This window comes from Nicotiana tabacum, chromosome 18 (genome assembly GCF_000715075.1).
Source record: "Nicotiana tabacum cultivar K326 chromosome 18, ASM71507v2, whole genome shotgun sequence".
Classification (NCBI taxonomy): Eukaryota; Viridiplantae; Streptophyta; class Magnoliopsida; order Solanales; family Solanaceae; genus Nicotiana; species Nicotiana tabacum.
In genome coordinates, this window is record NC_134097.1 from 78,961,905 (window position 1) to 78,980,167 (window position 18,263).

The 18,263-nt window shown below is 35.9% G+C and overlaps 1 long non-coding RNA gene across 1 annotated transcript; it reads left to right on the forward strand.

Annotated features, from left to right (window-relative positions):
- Positions 1 to 260: 260 nt before the first annotated feature.
- Positions 261 to 3,584, forward strand: LOC142172926 (uncharacterized). Its single transcript, XR_012702154.1, has 2 exons — positions 261 to 1,014; positions 3,325 to 3,584. It is a non-coding gene; the product is annotated as an uncharacterized LOC142172926 (long non-coding RNA).
- The last annotated feature ends 14,679 nt before the right edge of the window (positions 3,585 to 18,263 follow it).

The window sequence follows — 18,263 nt, forward strand, 5'->3', positions numbered from 1 at the left end:
TCTTGAAAAAAATACCAAAAATAGAATTTTTTAATGGTTAGTCTTATTTTAATAGTTATTTTATTTAAGTAGGATTAATTAGTAATTAAGGAAGTATTTTAGTGTTGTTCACAGAGAAAGAATAAAATTTGGGCTCAAACGACCCATTTTAAGGCCTAATTTTCGGACCTAGCCCATAGAATCCAAGCCCAATACCCCTAAAACCCTGGAAAGAAGCTTAAAAAGACCCTAGACCTAAAACCTAGGGGGTAGACCTAACGCCGAGGACCTTGGAACATCCGCCGTTTTTTATCAATTTCAGACCCCTCCCCCCCTGAAACTTCGTCTTCTTCATCCCTCCTCCCAAACGCCAACAGCAGTACACCCTAAGCAGCCACTAGACCTAGGACTAAAAATAAAAATGACTGAACGAAAAACCAGAGATCTTCTTCAGCAAAACCAAAAGTGACCCTTCTCCTTCCTAATCTGGGAACCAAACGCCTAACCTAGAGGAAATGTTTGATCCGTTTTTGACAAGAGAGACTTGTGAGTCATCTTCTTCAATGGAAAAACACAAGAACCCTAGCGTGAGCTTCTTCGATTTCACATTTCAGGACCCATTTGCTTCTTCTTCTACAGGCCGAAACCAATGACTCCAAGAGCTCCATCGGCGATGACTACCCATCGCCACCACATCTTCTTCTTCATCCATCACAACTAGAGCAGCCATGGACCCTTAGGAAAACCTTTCATCTTTACCAAGAGAAGGATCAATGAATGGGCCTAAGAGCTCCAACCGTCTCCCTTCAGCCTCTTCTTCTTCTTTGAACCCAACACACACACACAAGAACACAGACCCCAACAGCAAGAAACAACTTCAAAATGATGGGTTTTGATTGAATATTGGAGTTGGTTTTGGGTCTGTTCGAGTTCGCCGTTGGCCGTTGGTTCCCGTTCGTGGTTCGTGGTAGTGTTCATGTGGCCATCCCAGTCTTTTGGTCGGAGTTCAATAATCTAAAGGGTTATCACTGTGAGGTTCATCTCTTAATTTGATTTAAAAAATTTCTATCTATATTTTTAATCAATGTTTGATGATTATAATTGCTGTACGATCATTCTGTTGTTTTGTTGTTTGCTTGAAACTGTTTTTTTTTTTTTTGCTTAATTTAAATTGTTTTGTTTAATTTGAATTTGATACATTATTCGGAACATAAATGAATTAGTTAGTTAGGTTTATTTTCCAGTGATGAACACGTTGATATGTTGGGTTAATAATTTTGGGCTAAACTTCATTGAGAGTATGAAGTGAGCCACAACATCGATTGGAATGAATGGTAATTGGGTTTGGATTGATTTAAGTAACTATTGGGTTAAATGAAAAATCGAGTGGAGTTACATTCTCTCGTATGAGTGTTGATTCACGAAATTTGATTAGGATTGTGGATTGAATTTTACTCTATTAGGCTTAGAAAACTTTTCTTGCTTTCATTTTAATTTCATAATAATAACGCTAGGAGCACGTTTAGGCCGACCACATTTGGGTAGGTGAACCTTAAGGCGCGTTTTGAATTTATTATCATGATTATGTACACGTTCGCGTGACATGATTATGGTTTCTAAAGATGAATATTCGTTGCTTGCTTTAGGCACGATCAATATACCATCATGATTGTGTATACATTCGCGCGACATAATTACGATTTTAAAACAAAAATTGGAGTATGCGTTCGCGCTACTTTGACTAAACATTCTTAACAATAATAAAGCGTTATTAATTGGGGACACGTTCGCGTGACATGATTCTTGACATGCCAAACAAATGGGTACACGTGCGCGTGAGATGTTTTAAAATAATTTCTTAATTAAAAAAGGCAAATGCACATAGGTTCTAAAAATGAGTAATTAGACAATTTGATTAAGCCAGGTATGATCAAAGCGACCGTGCTGAAACCATGGAACCCGGGAATGTCTAACACCTTCTCCAGGGTTAATAGAATTCCTTACCCGGATTTCTGTGTTCGCAGACCATAAATAAGAGTCAAACTTTCCTCGATTACGGATTTTAAACCGGTGACTTGGGACACCATAAATTATCCCAAGTGGCGACTCTGAATTTGAATAAATAATCCTGTTTCGATTGTCACTTAAATTGGAAAAAACTCCCTTATATCCCTTTCGGGGTAGAAAAAGGAGGTGTGACAGCTCTGGCGACTCCGCTGGGATAAGAATCCAGAACTTTTAGTTCAGGGTTCAAGAATTCGAGCTTGTTTTGTGATCTTTATTTGGCTTTATTTATTGTTCATATTACTGTATTTGTGGACCTAATGTGCTAACTGCTGCTTATTTACCGCTTTGATATTATTTGAATTGTATTAAACTATCTTCTTACGCTTCCCACCTGAGTCTTCTAAAAAAATGGTGCACACGTTCACGTGGACCACTTTTATGTTAGAATTTATACCAAATAGAACGAGGTTGGGCCAGCAACAAGGCCGGATAGACTTTCGTGCTCCCGGTACGTTGCCCCCTCTTCGACTCGAGTTGTCCGCTCGGGTAAGCCAGGTCAAGAACACAACCCCAGGTTTAAACCTAGAATAACATAACCTCATACCGAATCTCTAGTAGGAATGTTTGATTTCATCACGTGCATTTGACTTAGGGGACTCAACACAGGGGTCGGGTCCGTCTAGGATAAGTGTACCCAAAAATAAATGACCATCCTGATGCATCCTATGTGTTACATGTTGCATTTCTTCACGGGTAAAATGGTCATTTGGCAGACCAATGATGGCTGAGGATAAATGAGAAAGAAAAGAGGTTGAAGTGTGAAAAATAAAGCAAGTAGGATCCAGTTATATTTTTCTTTCACATTTTTTTTAAAGAAAAAGACAAGAAAAAAATGAAAAATCCAAAAAGATTTTGCACTTTCCTATCATTTTCCAAAAAAAAAAGATCAAAAAAGGGAAAATAAAATCCAAAAAGAGTTTACATGTTTCATCATTTTTCAAAAAATAAAACCAAAAAAAAACATATTTTCTTTAAATTAGTTATTTTATTTAATTCTCGCCTGTATCCAATCTGCCCGAACTACGCATACCTGATTCTCGTCTTTCGGGGCATGATACGTAGGTAACCCACATAGGGTCCGGTCTTCCTAGTGAATCTTAGGGTCTTGGCTTTGTGGGGTCTTAGCCAAATTTTGTTCTTCTAGCCAAATTTTGGCCATATAAGTCATTTTGCAAAAATAGTCACAATCATGTCTAGCATGTGTCCAACAGTAAGGGTTATTGTCTCACATAGTGTTATGGGTCTTTAACTTTATTTGGTCTCAATTTTCTCATACAGGTGTGGGTCTACTTACCGGAGTTTGAGAATGACAGACAACCCGGATCATCCAAGCAGGATCGCTCATTCAGGAGTTGCTTGAGGAGATTTTTTATTTTTTTTAGTTTTTATGTTTTGAGTCTGTTTTTCTTTTTATGTCTTTTTTACCTTCTAGTTTTGTATTGTAATGTCGATCTTTTTGTTATTGCACTTCCTTTTTTTTGTATTTGAAAAATGTATTATAAATCAAAAATCCAAAAAAAAGAGATTTTACGTTTTTATATTTTTGTTAGAAGTTTTCTTTAGAATACTAATTCCAGAAATTAAAAAAAATTCAGTTGAGGTTGTTTTCCTTTAGGAAATTAATATCTAGAACTCAAAATATAAAAAAAATTGCTTTTATATTTCCTTTAGTATATTAAGACTAAACATTCAAAAAAGGGAATTTTCATTTAGTACCTCTTTAAAAGTTTTCTTTAAAGATATTAATTCCAAAAATCCAAAAAGATTTTCTTTTGAGGTTCTTCTTTGGGAAATTAATGAAAAAATAAAAAAAACTTTTATTTTTACTAGAACTTTAGTATATTGTACATAGAAGAAAAAAAAACATATTGTATCTTTTGTTTATCTTTAAAGTTTCTTCCTTAGGTAATCAAAAACTGAAATTCAAAAATATTTTTGTATCTTGTTCATTTCTCGTTTCGAAATCTTTCTTCAGGGATATCAAATAAAAATTCAAAATATTTTTCTTTCATTTATTCTTTAGATTTCCTTCCTAAAAAAAGAATCAAAAAAATATTTTTCTCTTGTAGGGTTTTTTCCTTTATAATTTCCCATAGAGTGTTTGTTTCAAAAAGAAAAAAAAACAAATATATTCTCGTTAAGCTTGAGTTTAGAATAGGTTATAGAACATTAAGTCTAGAAAATTCAAAAAAAAAGGATTTGCTTCTTTTATTTCTCTTTTCTCATCAGAGTATTCATTAAGGTAAAAAAGAAAAGAAAAAAAAAGAAAAAGAAAAAGAGAACGTTAGTTTGTTTACTTTATTCTCGATCTTCCCGAACTACGCAAAGATCTGATTCATGCGGCGTCATGATACGTAGGTAACCTACATAGGTTCGATCGAATCATTTTTTTTATTTTATTAAAAGAAAAAGGAAAAAAGAAGGAAACAAAAAAAAGGTGAAATTATGGGATGTGAGAAATGAGAGGAAAGAAAAGAGTGATAATTAGAAAAAAAAAGAGGAAGGAAAATGAGCAAGCAAGTGCTAGAAAAGGAAATAAAAGAGAAGATTGAAATGAACAAATTGGTATGATGCCAAGTGACCTTGTGACCCTCGAAGTCATTCTTAAACCATTAATTCTTGCTAGGTGCATTGCACGTATTGTTAAATGCCCTAACGCTAACATGATGACTTCATTTTGTTCCTCTTTGTTATCCTCATTATAGCAGAAGGGTGGTTGGTTTATGGTTCCTAAACTGGTAACTCTTCCATACAACACAAGGTCAAAGAGCAAGGTAGCCATGGCTAGCAAAGACTTGGACACAGGAGTTGTTGACCCGTCGAGGGAGTTTGTGAAGTCGGAGTCTAAATTGAAAGGGGTGATCCAAATGTTGAACAACAGATGGCAGAAATGTATCAGTCTTGGATCAGGGGGCATCCTCCACCTTCATTCCCTGCTAACTACACTGAAAACCCTGCAACTATCCCACCACTATCACAAATCCAGATTCCCACTGTTGCTGATATCTCCCCACAACCTTTTCACACTCTACCCACCAAAACCACCTCATATCCCGCTCATTTGGCCCCTCATGCCCTTGTAGCTCCTCCTCCAGCTACTTTTCCTCGATCCTCTAATGAGACTATGTTCAATGTCCTCGATGCCCAACACTATGCTCTAGAACCAACTTTCAAAGTCCCGGATTCATACTCTTACGCTCTTTTTTTGAGCCTCCCGGTGAAACTAAAAAGCCTGCTAAGATAATGGAGCAAGATGAGATATCCAGGAATATGAAATCATAGAGCAGTCTTTAAGAAACATGCAAGGGATAGGGAGCCAGATGAGCGTGTCTTACAAAGACTTGTGCTTGTTTCCTGATGTCCAACCGCCTGTTGGGTTTAAGATGCCAAGGTATGATTTGTATGAAGGGCACGGAGATCCCGTGGCCCATTTGAGAGGCTACTGCAGTAAGATGGGAGGAGCTAGTAGGAAATACAAATTATTGATGGCGTATTTCAGTCAAAGTTTGAGTGGGGCAGCTCTGGAGTGGTACACCCGCCAAGACGCTAGCAGGTGGTACACATGGGATGATATGGCTCAGGCCTTTTGCCTGGCACTTTCTGTACAATATAGAAAACGTCCCGGATCACATGTCCCTTACCAAGATGGAAAAGAAGCCTAATGAAAGCTTTAGGGAATACGGGCTCAGATGGAGAGAGCAAGCTGCCAGAGTCAATCCTTCGATGGAAGAAAAAGAGATGGTCGAGTACTTTCCTCTAGCTGAAGAGCCAACTTACTTTGGGCATTTGATCTAGGCTGTGAGTAGGCCTTTTAATGATGTGGTAAAAATGGGAGAAATGGTAGAATATGGGTTGAAGTCGAGCAAGATCATGAGCTATTCTACTTTAAAAGCCATAATACAAGCAATTCGGAACGACAAAGGAAACTTGCTGGGTCAGAAGGAACATGATGATGTTGCCATGGTTCTTTCAGGGTCATGACATGCTTCAAAGGGTTTGCCTCACCAATATACCCAGCCTCAACCCCAACCCCAAACCTATCCTCGAGCTCCACCTAATCCATCTCTGTATTTTCCTCCGAACAATGTCCGGTTGTCTGTCCAACCACCAAGTTACTCCTTATGGCGAGCACCAGCACCGCATAATGCACTCTTTCCTTCAAAACATTTTTGAGCACTCAACAACCCTAGAAAATAAGGGCAGGGAGGGGAACAAAGGCAAATAAATAGTTTCACGCCAATCAGGGAGTCCTACACAAGCTTGTTTGAAAAGTTAAAGCATTCTGGCCTGATTGAGCTGCTCCTCGGCTATACTCCAGACCCATGTGCAAAAGGCTTTGATCCTACTGTACGATGCATGTACCACTCTAACGTCCAAGGGCATAACATTGATGATTTTTGTGCTTTGAAAAGAGAAATAGAAAGAATGATTCAAGAAGGGGTAATTGTTATCAAGGACAGTGACAGGGAGCATGTGAATCCTCTTGGGAACTTGCTGACTGAAGTTAATGATATTGAAGTTGGTAATGGTCTTGACAGTATTGATGTGGAACCCAATGGCTAAGATGTCGTACTTGGTAACTGGAAGACGCTCCATTTCTTGTTTAGTCGGGGAGGAGTTTTGGTGGTTTATTTTGTTGTCATTTCTGTTGTCCGGGTTATTTTCAGGGTTATAATCCGGATAATGTCTTGAGACTCAAACCCTTCTATCCTTTTATTTTGCCTAGTTCCTTTAGTCGTAGTAACTCATTTAGTGTTATCAAGGTTTGTTCCAGGGTTGTAACCCCAGCTTAGTTTGCTTGATTTTGTTGTTCAAACCCTTTCACCATTTGACTAATGCAAATTTTGTTTTATGTTATTTCTAGTCATTTTTTTTTTGTTAAGTTCTCTTTTTCTTTTATAGTTCTTTTCACATGACATGCACGCGTAATTCTCAGCCTGGTCTTAAAAGTTAGTTGAGTCATGAAGCAATGAAACAATTTTTGAAGATGATAGGGACATTTGAGGGAAATAAGTAAAGGCATTTTGAGATCATTTAAAACTCGAACTGTGTGAAACTGGGGCAGATAATTTGGGAAGTTAATAGGACGACAAGAAGTTGTTACAAGAGAGTGCGTCCCAATAATTTGAAGTGAGCAGTTTTGAGTTCAAGTACACCTCAATTTACAAGATAAAGTCAAGGGAGTTTTCTCCAAGCAGACGGAGGGTATCCATCGTGAAGAAGAAATCACCCAATGAAAGTTATGTACTTGGCAAGGCACTAAAAAAAAGTGGAAAGCATATCAGTGATATCAGTGCCGAAGTTGTAAAAGAAATGTTATGTGTGCTCTTCCTTTTTCATTTCAAGTTGCATGTGTTGTACTTGGCATTTTCATGGATTAGGATGCCCTCTTTCACCTATCCAAACACTTATTTCATTCGATACCCTTTTGAGCCTGTACTGATTTCTTTGACCACTCTTTTTTTGGAATCAAGTTAGAGTCATACGGAAAAAAATGAGTTCATGTCCCCATAGGTTTATTTTAGAAAGTTCATTCCAAAAGGAAAATTCAAAAAACAAAAGAGAGAAAAATAGAGATAAAAAAAAGAGAGAAAAGAAAAAAGAAAAAAAGAAAAAGGCAAATAGTAGCAAAAAGTAGTGTTGTGAGCAACGGTTGACCTGATTCTTGTCACCACAAGATACGTAGGCAGCCTTAGGTTCGGTCATACCAACTAAAATATTTCATAATCCCATGAAGTCGAGAGTGGGCAGTCTTTCTTAGAAATTCCATCTTGAAAAGAAAAAGAAAAAAAAAGAGTCAAATTCCCTTGTTTTAGAATTGGGGCAAAGTTTTTTAAATGGATTCCAAAAGTTGTAAATAAATTAACCCTGTTATCTTAGTTGTTTTGAGCCTTTGTGATATCCTTCCTTTCTAACCCTGTCCAAAAGCAACATTACATTCCAAAAAGACCTCCCAGATAATCTTTGAGAGTGTTGAGTTAGCCATGCCAGGAGCGTATGATGTTTTTACTATGGTCAATACCTTGTCATCTACAGAATCAGAGGAAAGAAGAAGAAAAGAAAAAAAATAAGAGAGTCTTATCGGTGAAAACCTTTCACATGCACCATAAGGCGGCGGTAAGTTGAGAGAAAGAACAAAATAAGAGAGGCTTGATGGTGAAACCCCTTCGGGCACTACAAGTCGAATAAGGATTGTGAATCATATAGGATAATCAGAGCATTAAAGCCCAATTTCACGGCGAAGAGGTACAACAGGAGTTGAACATTAGACTTGTTGATAGATTAGGCCACTTAATCCAAAGGTGCATGTTATGGTCATTAGAGTTGGTATCCACATCTGATAAGTTTCTACTTTGTAGTTTTCTTGTTACGAATCATCTCTTTCTATTGTCCTTTACTCTTTTCATTTTGTCTTGTTTATTTCCTCTTCCTGAGTCTGTTTGGTCAGAACAAGTGAGAAATGACTTCAAATTTTGCTACCAACTTTCCAATTACACAAAACGGAGTCTGGCCAGCGCATCAAGTGGCATAAGTCAGGAAAGAACAGTATGCGCACTGAGTCGGTAACAATCAACGTGCTTTGGGATTCATGTGAAATACAAAGTTTCGGTAAATATCAATTCATGAGCAAAATGCAACAGGTAAATGGTATTGAGTTTGAATGAATCAGAGGTATTTTCTGCGATAAGGGTGACAGAGAAAGTGGTTAGTCAATAAGCAAGAAATGTCTTTCAAGGTGAAATCAAAGTTATCATGGCAAGTGAAGGAGCAATCACCCTCAAAGTCAAGGCCACAAACCAACCACCGTGTTTAAACTCACAATTATTTTTTGTTTGAAACAGGGATGAAAGCTATGTTTGTATCAAAGCTTGGAAGCTTGAAAATTTTAGGTGTAATACCCCAATTCTCCTTATGCAAAGGCTATTGAGAAGATCACACATCACCCCTAGGAGAAACACTTCCTAGTCTGGGTTTTTTAGGTTATATTTTTACTTTTAGGAGACGCGCTTCCTAAATTGAGAGTTCATTCATAGGATATGCACTTGCTAGTTTGAGTCATTGAAGTTTCACCCATAGGAGACGCACTTCCTAAAATGAGAGTTCATTCGTAGGAGACGCACTTCCTAGTTTGAGTCGTTAAAGTTTCACCCCTAGGAGACGCACTTCCTAGTCTGGGTCTTTCAGGATATAATTTTAGGAGACGCACTTCCTAAATTGAGAGTTCATTCATCGGAGACACACTTCCTAGTTTGAGTCAATGAAGTTTCACCCATAGGATACGCACTTCCAAAATTGAGAGTTCATTCGTAGGAGACGCACTTCCTAGTTTGAGTCATTGAAGTTTCAACCCTAGGAGACACACTTCCTAGTCTGGGTCTTTCAGGATATTCTTTTAGGAGACGCACTTCCTAAATTGAGAGTTCATTCGTAGGAGACACACTTCCTAGTTTGAGTCATTGAAGTTTCACCCCTAGGACGCGCACTTCATAGTCTGGGTCTTTCAGGATATACTTTTAGGAGACGCACTTCCTAAATTGAGAGTTCATTCATAGGAGACGCATTTCCTAGTTTGAGTCATTGAAGTTTCACCCCTAGGAGAAGCACTTCCTATACTGGGTCTTTCAGGATACACCTGTAGGAGATGCACTTTCTAAATTGAGAGTTCATTCATAGGAGACACACATCCTAGTTTGAGTCATTGAAGTTTCACCCATAGGAGACGCACTTCCTAAATTGAGAGTTCATTCGTAGGAGACACACTTCCTAGTTTGAGTCATTGAAGTTTCACCCATATGAGATGCACTTCCTAGTCTGGGTTTTCAGGTTATATGTTTGTTTTAGGAGATGCACTTCTTAGTTTGAGTCAGTTAAGTTATACTTGTTAGGAGACACACTTCCTAGTCAGGGTCTTTCAAGTTATATTTTGTTTTAGGAGACGCACTTCCTAAATAGAGATTCTTCCCCTAGGAGATGCACTTCCTAGTTTGGTTCATTCAAGTATCGCCCGTAGGATACGCATTTCCTGATCTGGGTCATTCGGTTTTTATTTTTAGCAGACGCATTTGTTGGTCAACTTTTCTTGGTTTTACTCACAGGAGATGCACATCCTAGTCGAGTCTCTAGTTTACTTTCATCATTACATCAATAGCATAAGTGGTTTACAGTTTTGTTAACAACTCACAAATCTTCCGAGTGCAAGCTGGGGCAGAAAATTTGTTTGTTTTGTTGTTTTGATTGCAGGCACCCACCTGGAGAACAAGGGAATACAGTTCAAGTTTTTCTCAATCAGGCGCCCACATGGAGAACAAGGGAATACAGTTCAAGTTTTGGCAATTAGCCGCCCACCTGGAGAGCAAGGGAATTCATTTTAAGTAAGTAGCAAGTGCTCACTTGGAGAACAAGGGAAGTCATTTCAAAGTTCGTTTCGGAATTATTTCAAAGTTTCAAATCAGTAGCAGGCACCCACATTGAAAACAACGGAAGTCATTTTAGAATTCAATTCAAGTTAGAAGTAGCAGAAGTTCGCGGCAGGAATGCGAGTCAACAGTCTGAGATGATCAACAGAAGTTAGTCTCAATCCAGAATAAAAAAGAAAGAAAGAAGTGAATCCAAAATGCAAAAGTAGAGAAAGATATGAACTACTCAAGACATGGATGAAATCACGAGCATTGCATGTCCGGTCTCGATCCGAAGAAGAATGAGCTAGCACCTGCAACTAACAAGTGCCAAGGTTCAAATCTAAAGTCTGCATGAAGAACCATTCAAGACTTAAGATCAAGCTTCAGAAGACTTATAGATAAGAATCTTGTAACTCGTAGTTGACAGGCTTAGCTAGTCTTTTTCATTTTTTTGATTTTTGATGTAATAACAAGATCGCGGACCAGAACCTCGATGGAACGGCACCTCGACTGGCTCTCCACCTCATTATACTCCATCATTATTTCTACTTCTGAACTACACGTGGCATGATTCCTTTATATCCAAGGATATGTAGGCAGCTCAGATACCAAGGCTCGGTCACATTCTCCTTTCTCTTAGTTTTTGGTCTCCCTAAATAAGGGTCGAGTCAAAAAACATGTCTAGTCGTTCTTTGTTTGAAAATACTTCATATTTCCAGTCAAAGAGGGGGAGCTGTTGACATGTGATTTTTGACCCTCCCCAAGATTTTACATATTTTAGCATTTAAATACTTAGTTTAGGTCTAATATAGTTATTTCAATGAGTTATGACCCCTTTTACTTTATTTGATCACAAAAAAAGTTTCATTAATGTTTCGTAATCATTTTTAATCTTGAAAAAAATACCAAAATTAGATTTGTTTTAATGGTTAGTCTTATTTTAATAGTTAATTCATTTAAGTAGGATTAATTAGTAAATAAGGTAGTATTTTAGTCTTGTTCACAGAGAAAGAATAAAATTTGGGCTCAAATGACTCATTTTTAGGCCAAATTTTCGGACGTAGCCTATAGAACCCAAGCCCAATACCCCTAAAACCCTAGAAAGAAGCTTTAAGAGACCCTAGACCTCAAACCTAGGGGATAAACCTAACGCCGAGGACCTTGGAACATCCGCCATTTTTCACCAATTTTAGACCCCTCCCCCAAAACTTCGTCTTCTTTATTCCCCCCAAACGCCAACAGCAGCTCATAATGTTGCTCGGTGGGCCGGGCCTGAACCGGACCGGACCGGCCCCGCGGTCCTAACGGGCTTGGTGGGCCTGGTGGGCCGGTCCTGGGTGGGCCGGTCTTGGTGGGCCTCCTGAGCCCGTCACGGGCTGGTCTCCATGGTTGAGCCCACGAGCCCGGGACCGTTTAGCCCGGGACCGGCAGGCGGGCTTGGGCCGGTCCTGGCGGGCCTGGCGGGCCCAACGGCTATTTTTCAAAAAAAAAAAAAAAAAAAAAATCTCCAACGGCCATATTTAAAATCTAGCCGTTTGGGCTGAAAATATGACCGTTTTTTAAGTTTAAAAAATGGCCATTTGGCCCCCAAACTTTATATAATTACACTTTTCTTCATTTCTCAACTATAAATACCCCCTCATTCTTTCATTTTTATTCACCAATTCATCAATATCTCTCAATCTCTCTACTACAATTACTTAATTTATTGTTGAAATTTCGTGAAAAATTGTGAAGTTGTTGAATTGAAGTTTTCAAGTGTTCAACGATTTTTAATTTTCAAGAAGTTGTTCGGCAATCCGGTAAACTCGTTTCAACTCTTACGTTTTTAGAATATATTTTTGTGTGGTTTAGTTTGCATAATTATAATTAATATGGCATTTACTTTGAAAAAAATGTTTGGTAAAGGAAAAGATAAAACCGGTGAAAGTAGTGGCCAACCAACTACCCTTCCCCCGGCTCCCCGACCTAGAAAAGATAAGCAAGTTGAAAGTAGTCGCCAACCTAGACGTCCTCCTCCTTCCGTAATTCTTGATAGTGATCACCCTTGTTTTCAATTTACCGATAGTGAATTTTATCATAATGTTGCACCAGGTGATAGATTAGATGATGAAATTATGAATGCTCTTTATCCTAATGAAACCATCTTAGAAAATAATGAGGAAAATGAGGATGATGATGAAACTCAAGCACCGGATTTAGATGATACACCTACTAGTCCTCTTAATAACCCAAGTGATGCACCGGTCGACCCACCTGTAGAACTCCTACTTTTAATAGAGAACCTGCTAAACGCTTAGAAACATCATTAGTTTGGAATTTTTTTACTCAAGTAAGAGAAAAAAATAAGGCTAAGTGTAAAACTTGTGGGAAATTAATGTCGCATAAATATGTAGGAGACCGTAGCGGCACAGGTAGTTTGACTAGGCACATAAAAATACACCCTAGAGATAAGGCTAGATTTTTTCAAATGAAAGCGCATCTAGAGGGGACAAGTGTAGATTCTGCGATTAACCCTAGTACAGGTTCAAATCTAGTTCAACCAGGAATTAACACTGTCACTGGAGGTATTTTATATTACGATCCAAATAGAGATCGTGAAAAATTAGCAAAGATGATTACTGTTATGTGCTTACCTTATACTTTTGCTTCTAATCCTAATTGGGTTCATTATATTAGAAGAGTGTTTAATCCTACTTATAAAGGTTGGCCTCGCGCAACAGTTAAGAGTGATATTTATAAATTCAAACATGAATATGAACAATATTTGCGTTATTTATTTACTCATATACCTAATCGGATTTCTATTACTACTGATATTGGTAGAAGTGGTAATGATTGTGATTACCTAACTGTTACAAGTCATTGGATAGATGAAGAATGGATAATGCAAAAACGCATAATTGCATATAGAATAATTAATTCGCGTCACACAGGTAAATTTATAGCTAACACTATTGCAGATATTTGTAGATATTTTTGCTTTAGCGATAAAATAATGGCAATTTCAATGGATAATGCTTCTAGTAACACCAGTGCTATAGGCATGCTTACAACAACACTAAATCCTGCATTTACTAATATTTTCCATGTTAGATGTATTTGTCATATTTATCATTTAATTGTCGGTGATGGTATGCGAATATTAAACATAGAAATTGAAAAGGTTAGAATGGCTCTTAATTGGCTTTTTTATTCAAACCGTAGAAGTAGACTTAGAGAGTATTTTAAAAAATGTGATGAATATGACCTTAGAGAAAGAAAGGTTCCTAAACCTTGCCCGACTAGATGGAATTGTATGTACGAAAGTTTAGTAGTAGCATATGAATATAGAAACCCAATTAATGCAACGTTTAATTCTCGGGTAGGTGGTGAAGATGATGATGAAATGCTTACCACTCAAGATTGGACTAATGTTAAAATTCTTTTAGATTTTTTAGAACATTTTCAAATTGCAACAAATGCATTTTCTGGGCAATATTATCCTACTATTTCAAACTGTTTAGTTTATATTGCAGCACTATCTGATTTGTTTGTTGAATTTAGTGAGGGTGGGGATATTTATGAACTTGCTATAAATGAAATGAAACAAAAGTTTAAAAAATATTTTTTTCCTATCCCTCCTATTTATGGTCTTGCTGCAATGCTAAATCCTACAATGAAATTGGGAGGTCCTCATTTTTGGTATTCAAATATTTATAAGGCTTTAGATCTTTCAAATGAGGAAATTGCGACACTTGCAGATGCAAAAGCTTCAATTAAGATTAACGCTCAAACTGTTTATAATGCTTATCAACTTGCCTTAGAGCATGCTAGGCCAACTATTCCAACCCCTACTTCGTCTAGCTCACAATCCTCTAAAAGAGTTGCGGGCTTAAAAGCTCTTAAATCTTGGACGGAGTTCAGGGGGTCTCAAGGTGAAAATTATGATGAAACTTCACATCTAAATGAGCTTCAAGTTTATTTGTCTCAGGGACTTGAAAAGGAGAATCCAGACGGCTCTTTTGATCTTTTGGAATGGTGGAAGGCAAGGGAAAAACATTTTCCTGTTCTTGCAAGGATGACTCGGGATATTTTATCAATTCAAGCTTCAACTGTTGCATCAGAGAGCGCTTTCAGTCAAGCAAGACTGCAAATAGGTGATCATAGAGCGTCTATGAGGGATAGCTTGGAAAAATCAGTATTGTTTAGAGATTGGATCCGCTCGGAAAGAAGAAACTTTGGAATTGCAGAAGCACAACCGGCGATAGATGAAGCTTATGAAGAAATGATAGCGGAACCTACGGAGGATTCGGCTTCGCCCGAAAGTGATGATGAACAAGCTTCTTTTCCACCACCACCAACGCAACCTCCTCCGAACCTTGAAGGATTTATGAGATTTGTTAGAGATAATACATAGAATAATATGTAACTTGTATTTTGGCACATCTTCCTTAATTTTTTTTCCTTCTAATGGTGGTTTGAAACATAGAATAATACATAGAATAATTCTGTGTTGTTTGAAACATTTTAAGAGAAGGAAATCTTCTAAGTTTTTTTTTTCTTTTATTATTATGTATGAAGTGTGTTTATGATTTTCTCATTAACGTTGTTTTACATCTGTTTGACACTTCAGAATTTGGTTCATTTTGGATATTGAAATATCGTTGTTAAAAAATTTTCATGGTTCATTCTATTATTTGGGTTGCCGAATTTTGTTTCTTTCTAAGTAGCTAGAATCAGTAGCTTTAAGTTTTATAATAAATTGGCTACACCAACTAATATGTTGTCCATTTTTCTTCTTCTTCTTTTATTTTTAAGTAAAGATGCATGTCAAAAAATTTCATTAGTCTCATTATAGATTCTTAGGTAATTAATTATGTATTTTGTTTGAAAGTTCATGTACTAGTGCTAAAATGATATTTGAATTAGTTGTTAGGATAAATATGGTGTTAAAATTTCAAATAACGTCATTGACGTATCTTAAGAAATTTTCCTTAGATTTTGTGAAAAGCTTTACGTTGATTTTTTTTTTCTTCATTTGACTTCTAAATGTTCATTTGAAGACAAGCTGGAGAATAATTTTCATCATTATTTATTTTATTTTTTTATTTACAATTGGTAAATTGTTTAAGTTAACGGTTAATTTTTTTTTTTTTTTAGAGTTGCTTAATTCCAGAGCATATTCATTAGATATATACTTGCATCTAACATTAATAAGTTGGCTTTTTATTATTTATCAAAATCAATGCCATGTTTAAAGATTTATATTAAGTGTAGTATATCTTTTGCACATAATGAAAACTGAGGGAGCGATGCGGGATGCATATTGATTCTAAAACCTTTGTGAGAAATAAATAATTAGAGAGATAATAAATAATTGTGAGGGTGCGAGATGAGTTACGAATTAACTCAAGACTCATAGCGATGAGTAAAAGAAAAAGCACATAAATAAATATCTCGGATCTAAAAGAGATAAAATAATTAAATATTTTAAATACGCTATTAGCCCATGTGTTCATACCCGAACCTTGGATTGATATGCTCAAGTAATAAAAGGGTCATGTGCGCATTCCGCGTCTCGATGCCTTTAGATTTGAAATAATTGTGTTATAACCATGTGTACATTCTATATCTTAGTTTAACACTTAATTTCAAAGAAGTACCTCGTGTGTGTTCCGCATCTTGGTGAATACAATTAATAAAAATATAATAATTAATTAAGCGGTAATAAATAAGCCATAATCAATAAAATTCAAGAATAGCTAAAAATTGATTTAAGCCTCATTAGTCAATAAAGCGACTGTGCTAGAACCACGGGACTCGAGGGGTGCCTTACACCTTCCCCTTGATCAACAGAATTTCTTACTTAGTCTTTTGTTTTCGTAGACCATAAATAAGAGTCAAGCAATCCTTTTGAAAGGGGATTCAAATAAAAGGTGACTTAGAACACCAAAACTCAATTCCAAGTGGCGACTCTAAATAATAAATAATCCCTTTTCAAAACATCTTTTTAATTGGAAAAACTCTTCTAACTCAACCACGTAATAGGGTTATGTGGCAAAAAAGAGGTGTGACAGCTATGACGACTCTGCTGGGGAAAATTAATAAGAATTCGAGCTTTATATATTGATTTTTGTTTGGCTTTTATCATGTCTTAAGATATTATTGTGTTTGGAAGCCTAATATGCTATTGTTGCTTATTTACTGCTTTAATATTTATTTGAATTGTGATATAAACTGTATCCTCTCCCGCACCCCTCTGAATCTTCTAATAGGTAGTTATGTTGTGTTTGCCTACCAACATCACAAAATTTCTATCTTGAGATAAAGTCAGTTAGTCTACCAGCTTCTGGTGAAGGATTTAGTCACACATGTTTAGGCGGGAGAGCCGGTAGCTAGCCAGTGTTGTTCTACTACTGGTGACGCTTAACGCTCCTCGTCTCGGGTTGTTCGCTCGGATAAGCCAGGTCTAGATACCATGTCCGTTAGGATTTGAAAACTTAGAAGAACAAGCCACAAACAATGAATATTCCTAGTAGGCTACGCTTTATTTGCATCATGTGCATTGGACTTAGCGGGGCTCGGTACAGGGGTCGGGCCCGTCTAGGACATATACCAATTTTTCGGACCAACATGTTCATCTTTATGTGCTATATGCAATATTATTTGGTTTGCTTCTCTCAAACTGGTGACGCTACGCTTTATGTAACTTGTATTTTGGCACATCTTCCTTAGTTTTTTTTCCTTCTAATGGTGGTATTAGTACCTTGTTGTGCTCATTCCATTGGGGGAAGGATGACTAAGAAAGATATGTCATTTTTTGGTAATAAAATTTATTGCTTCTACCCATGAGCTTCTTTTCGCAATATTTCTTTGTCTATACTTAGAATTATTTATAAGCTACAATATATACATAATATACAATATATATACTACAAGAAAATATATAAGAGAATATATATACATAAGATACAATATAATATACTACAAGAAAATATATTATGCGAAAATATATACATAATATACAATATATATACTACAAGACAATATATTATGCGAATATATATACATAATATACAATATATATACTAAAAGAAAATATATTATGCGAATATATATACATAAGATACAATATATATACTACAAGAAAATATATAAGAGAATATATATACATAAGATACAATATAATATACTACAAGAAAATATATTATGCTACAATATATACATAATATACAATATATATACTACAAGAAAATATATTATGCGAATATATATACATAAGATACAATATATATACTATAAGAAAATATATAAGAGAATATATATACATAAGATACAATATAATATACTACAAGAAAATATATTATGCTACAATATATACATAATATACAATATATATACTACAAGAAAATATATTATGCGAATATATATACATAAGATACAATATATATACTATAAGAAAATATATAAGAGAATATATATACATAAGATACAATATAATATACTACAAGAAAATATATTATGCTACAATATATACATAATATACAATATATATACTACAAGAAAATATATTATGCGAATATATATACATAAGATACAATATATATACTATAAGAAAATATATAAGAGAATATATATACATAAGATACAATATAATATACTAAAAGAAAATATATTATGCTACAATATATACATAATATACAATATATATACTACAAGAAAATATATTATGCGAACATATATACATAAGATACAATATATATACTACAAGAAAATATATTATTATGCGAATATATATACATAAGATACAATACATATACTAAAAGAAAATATATA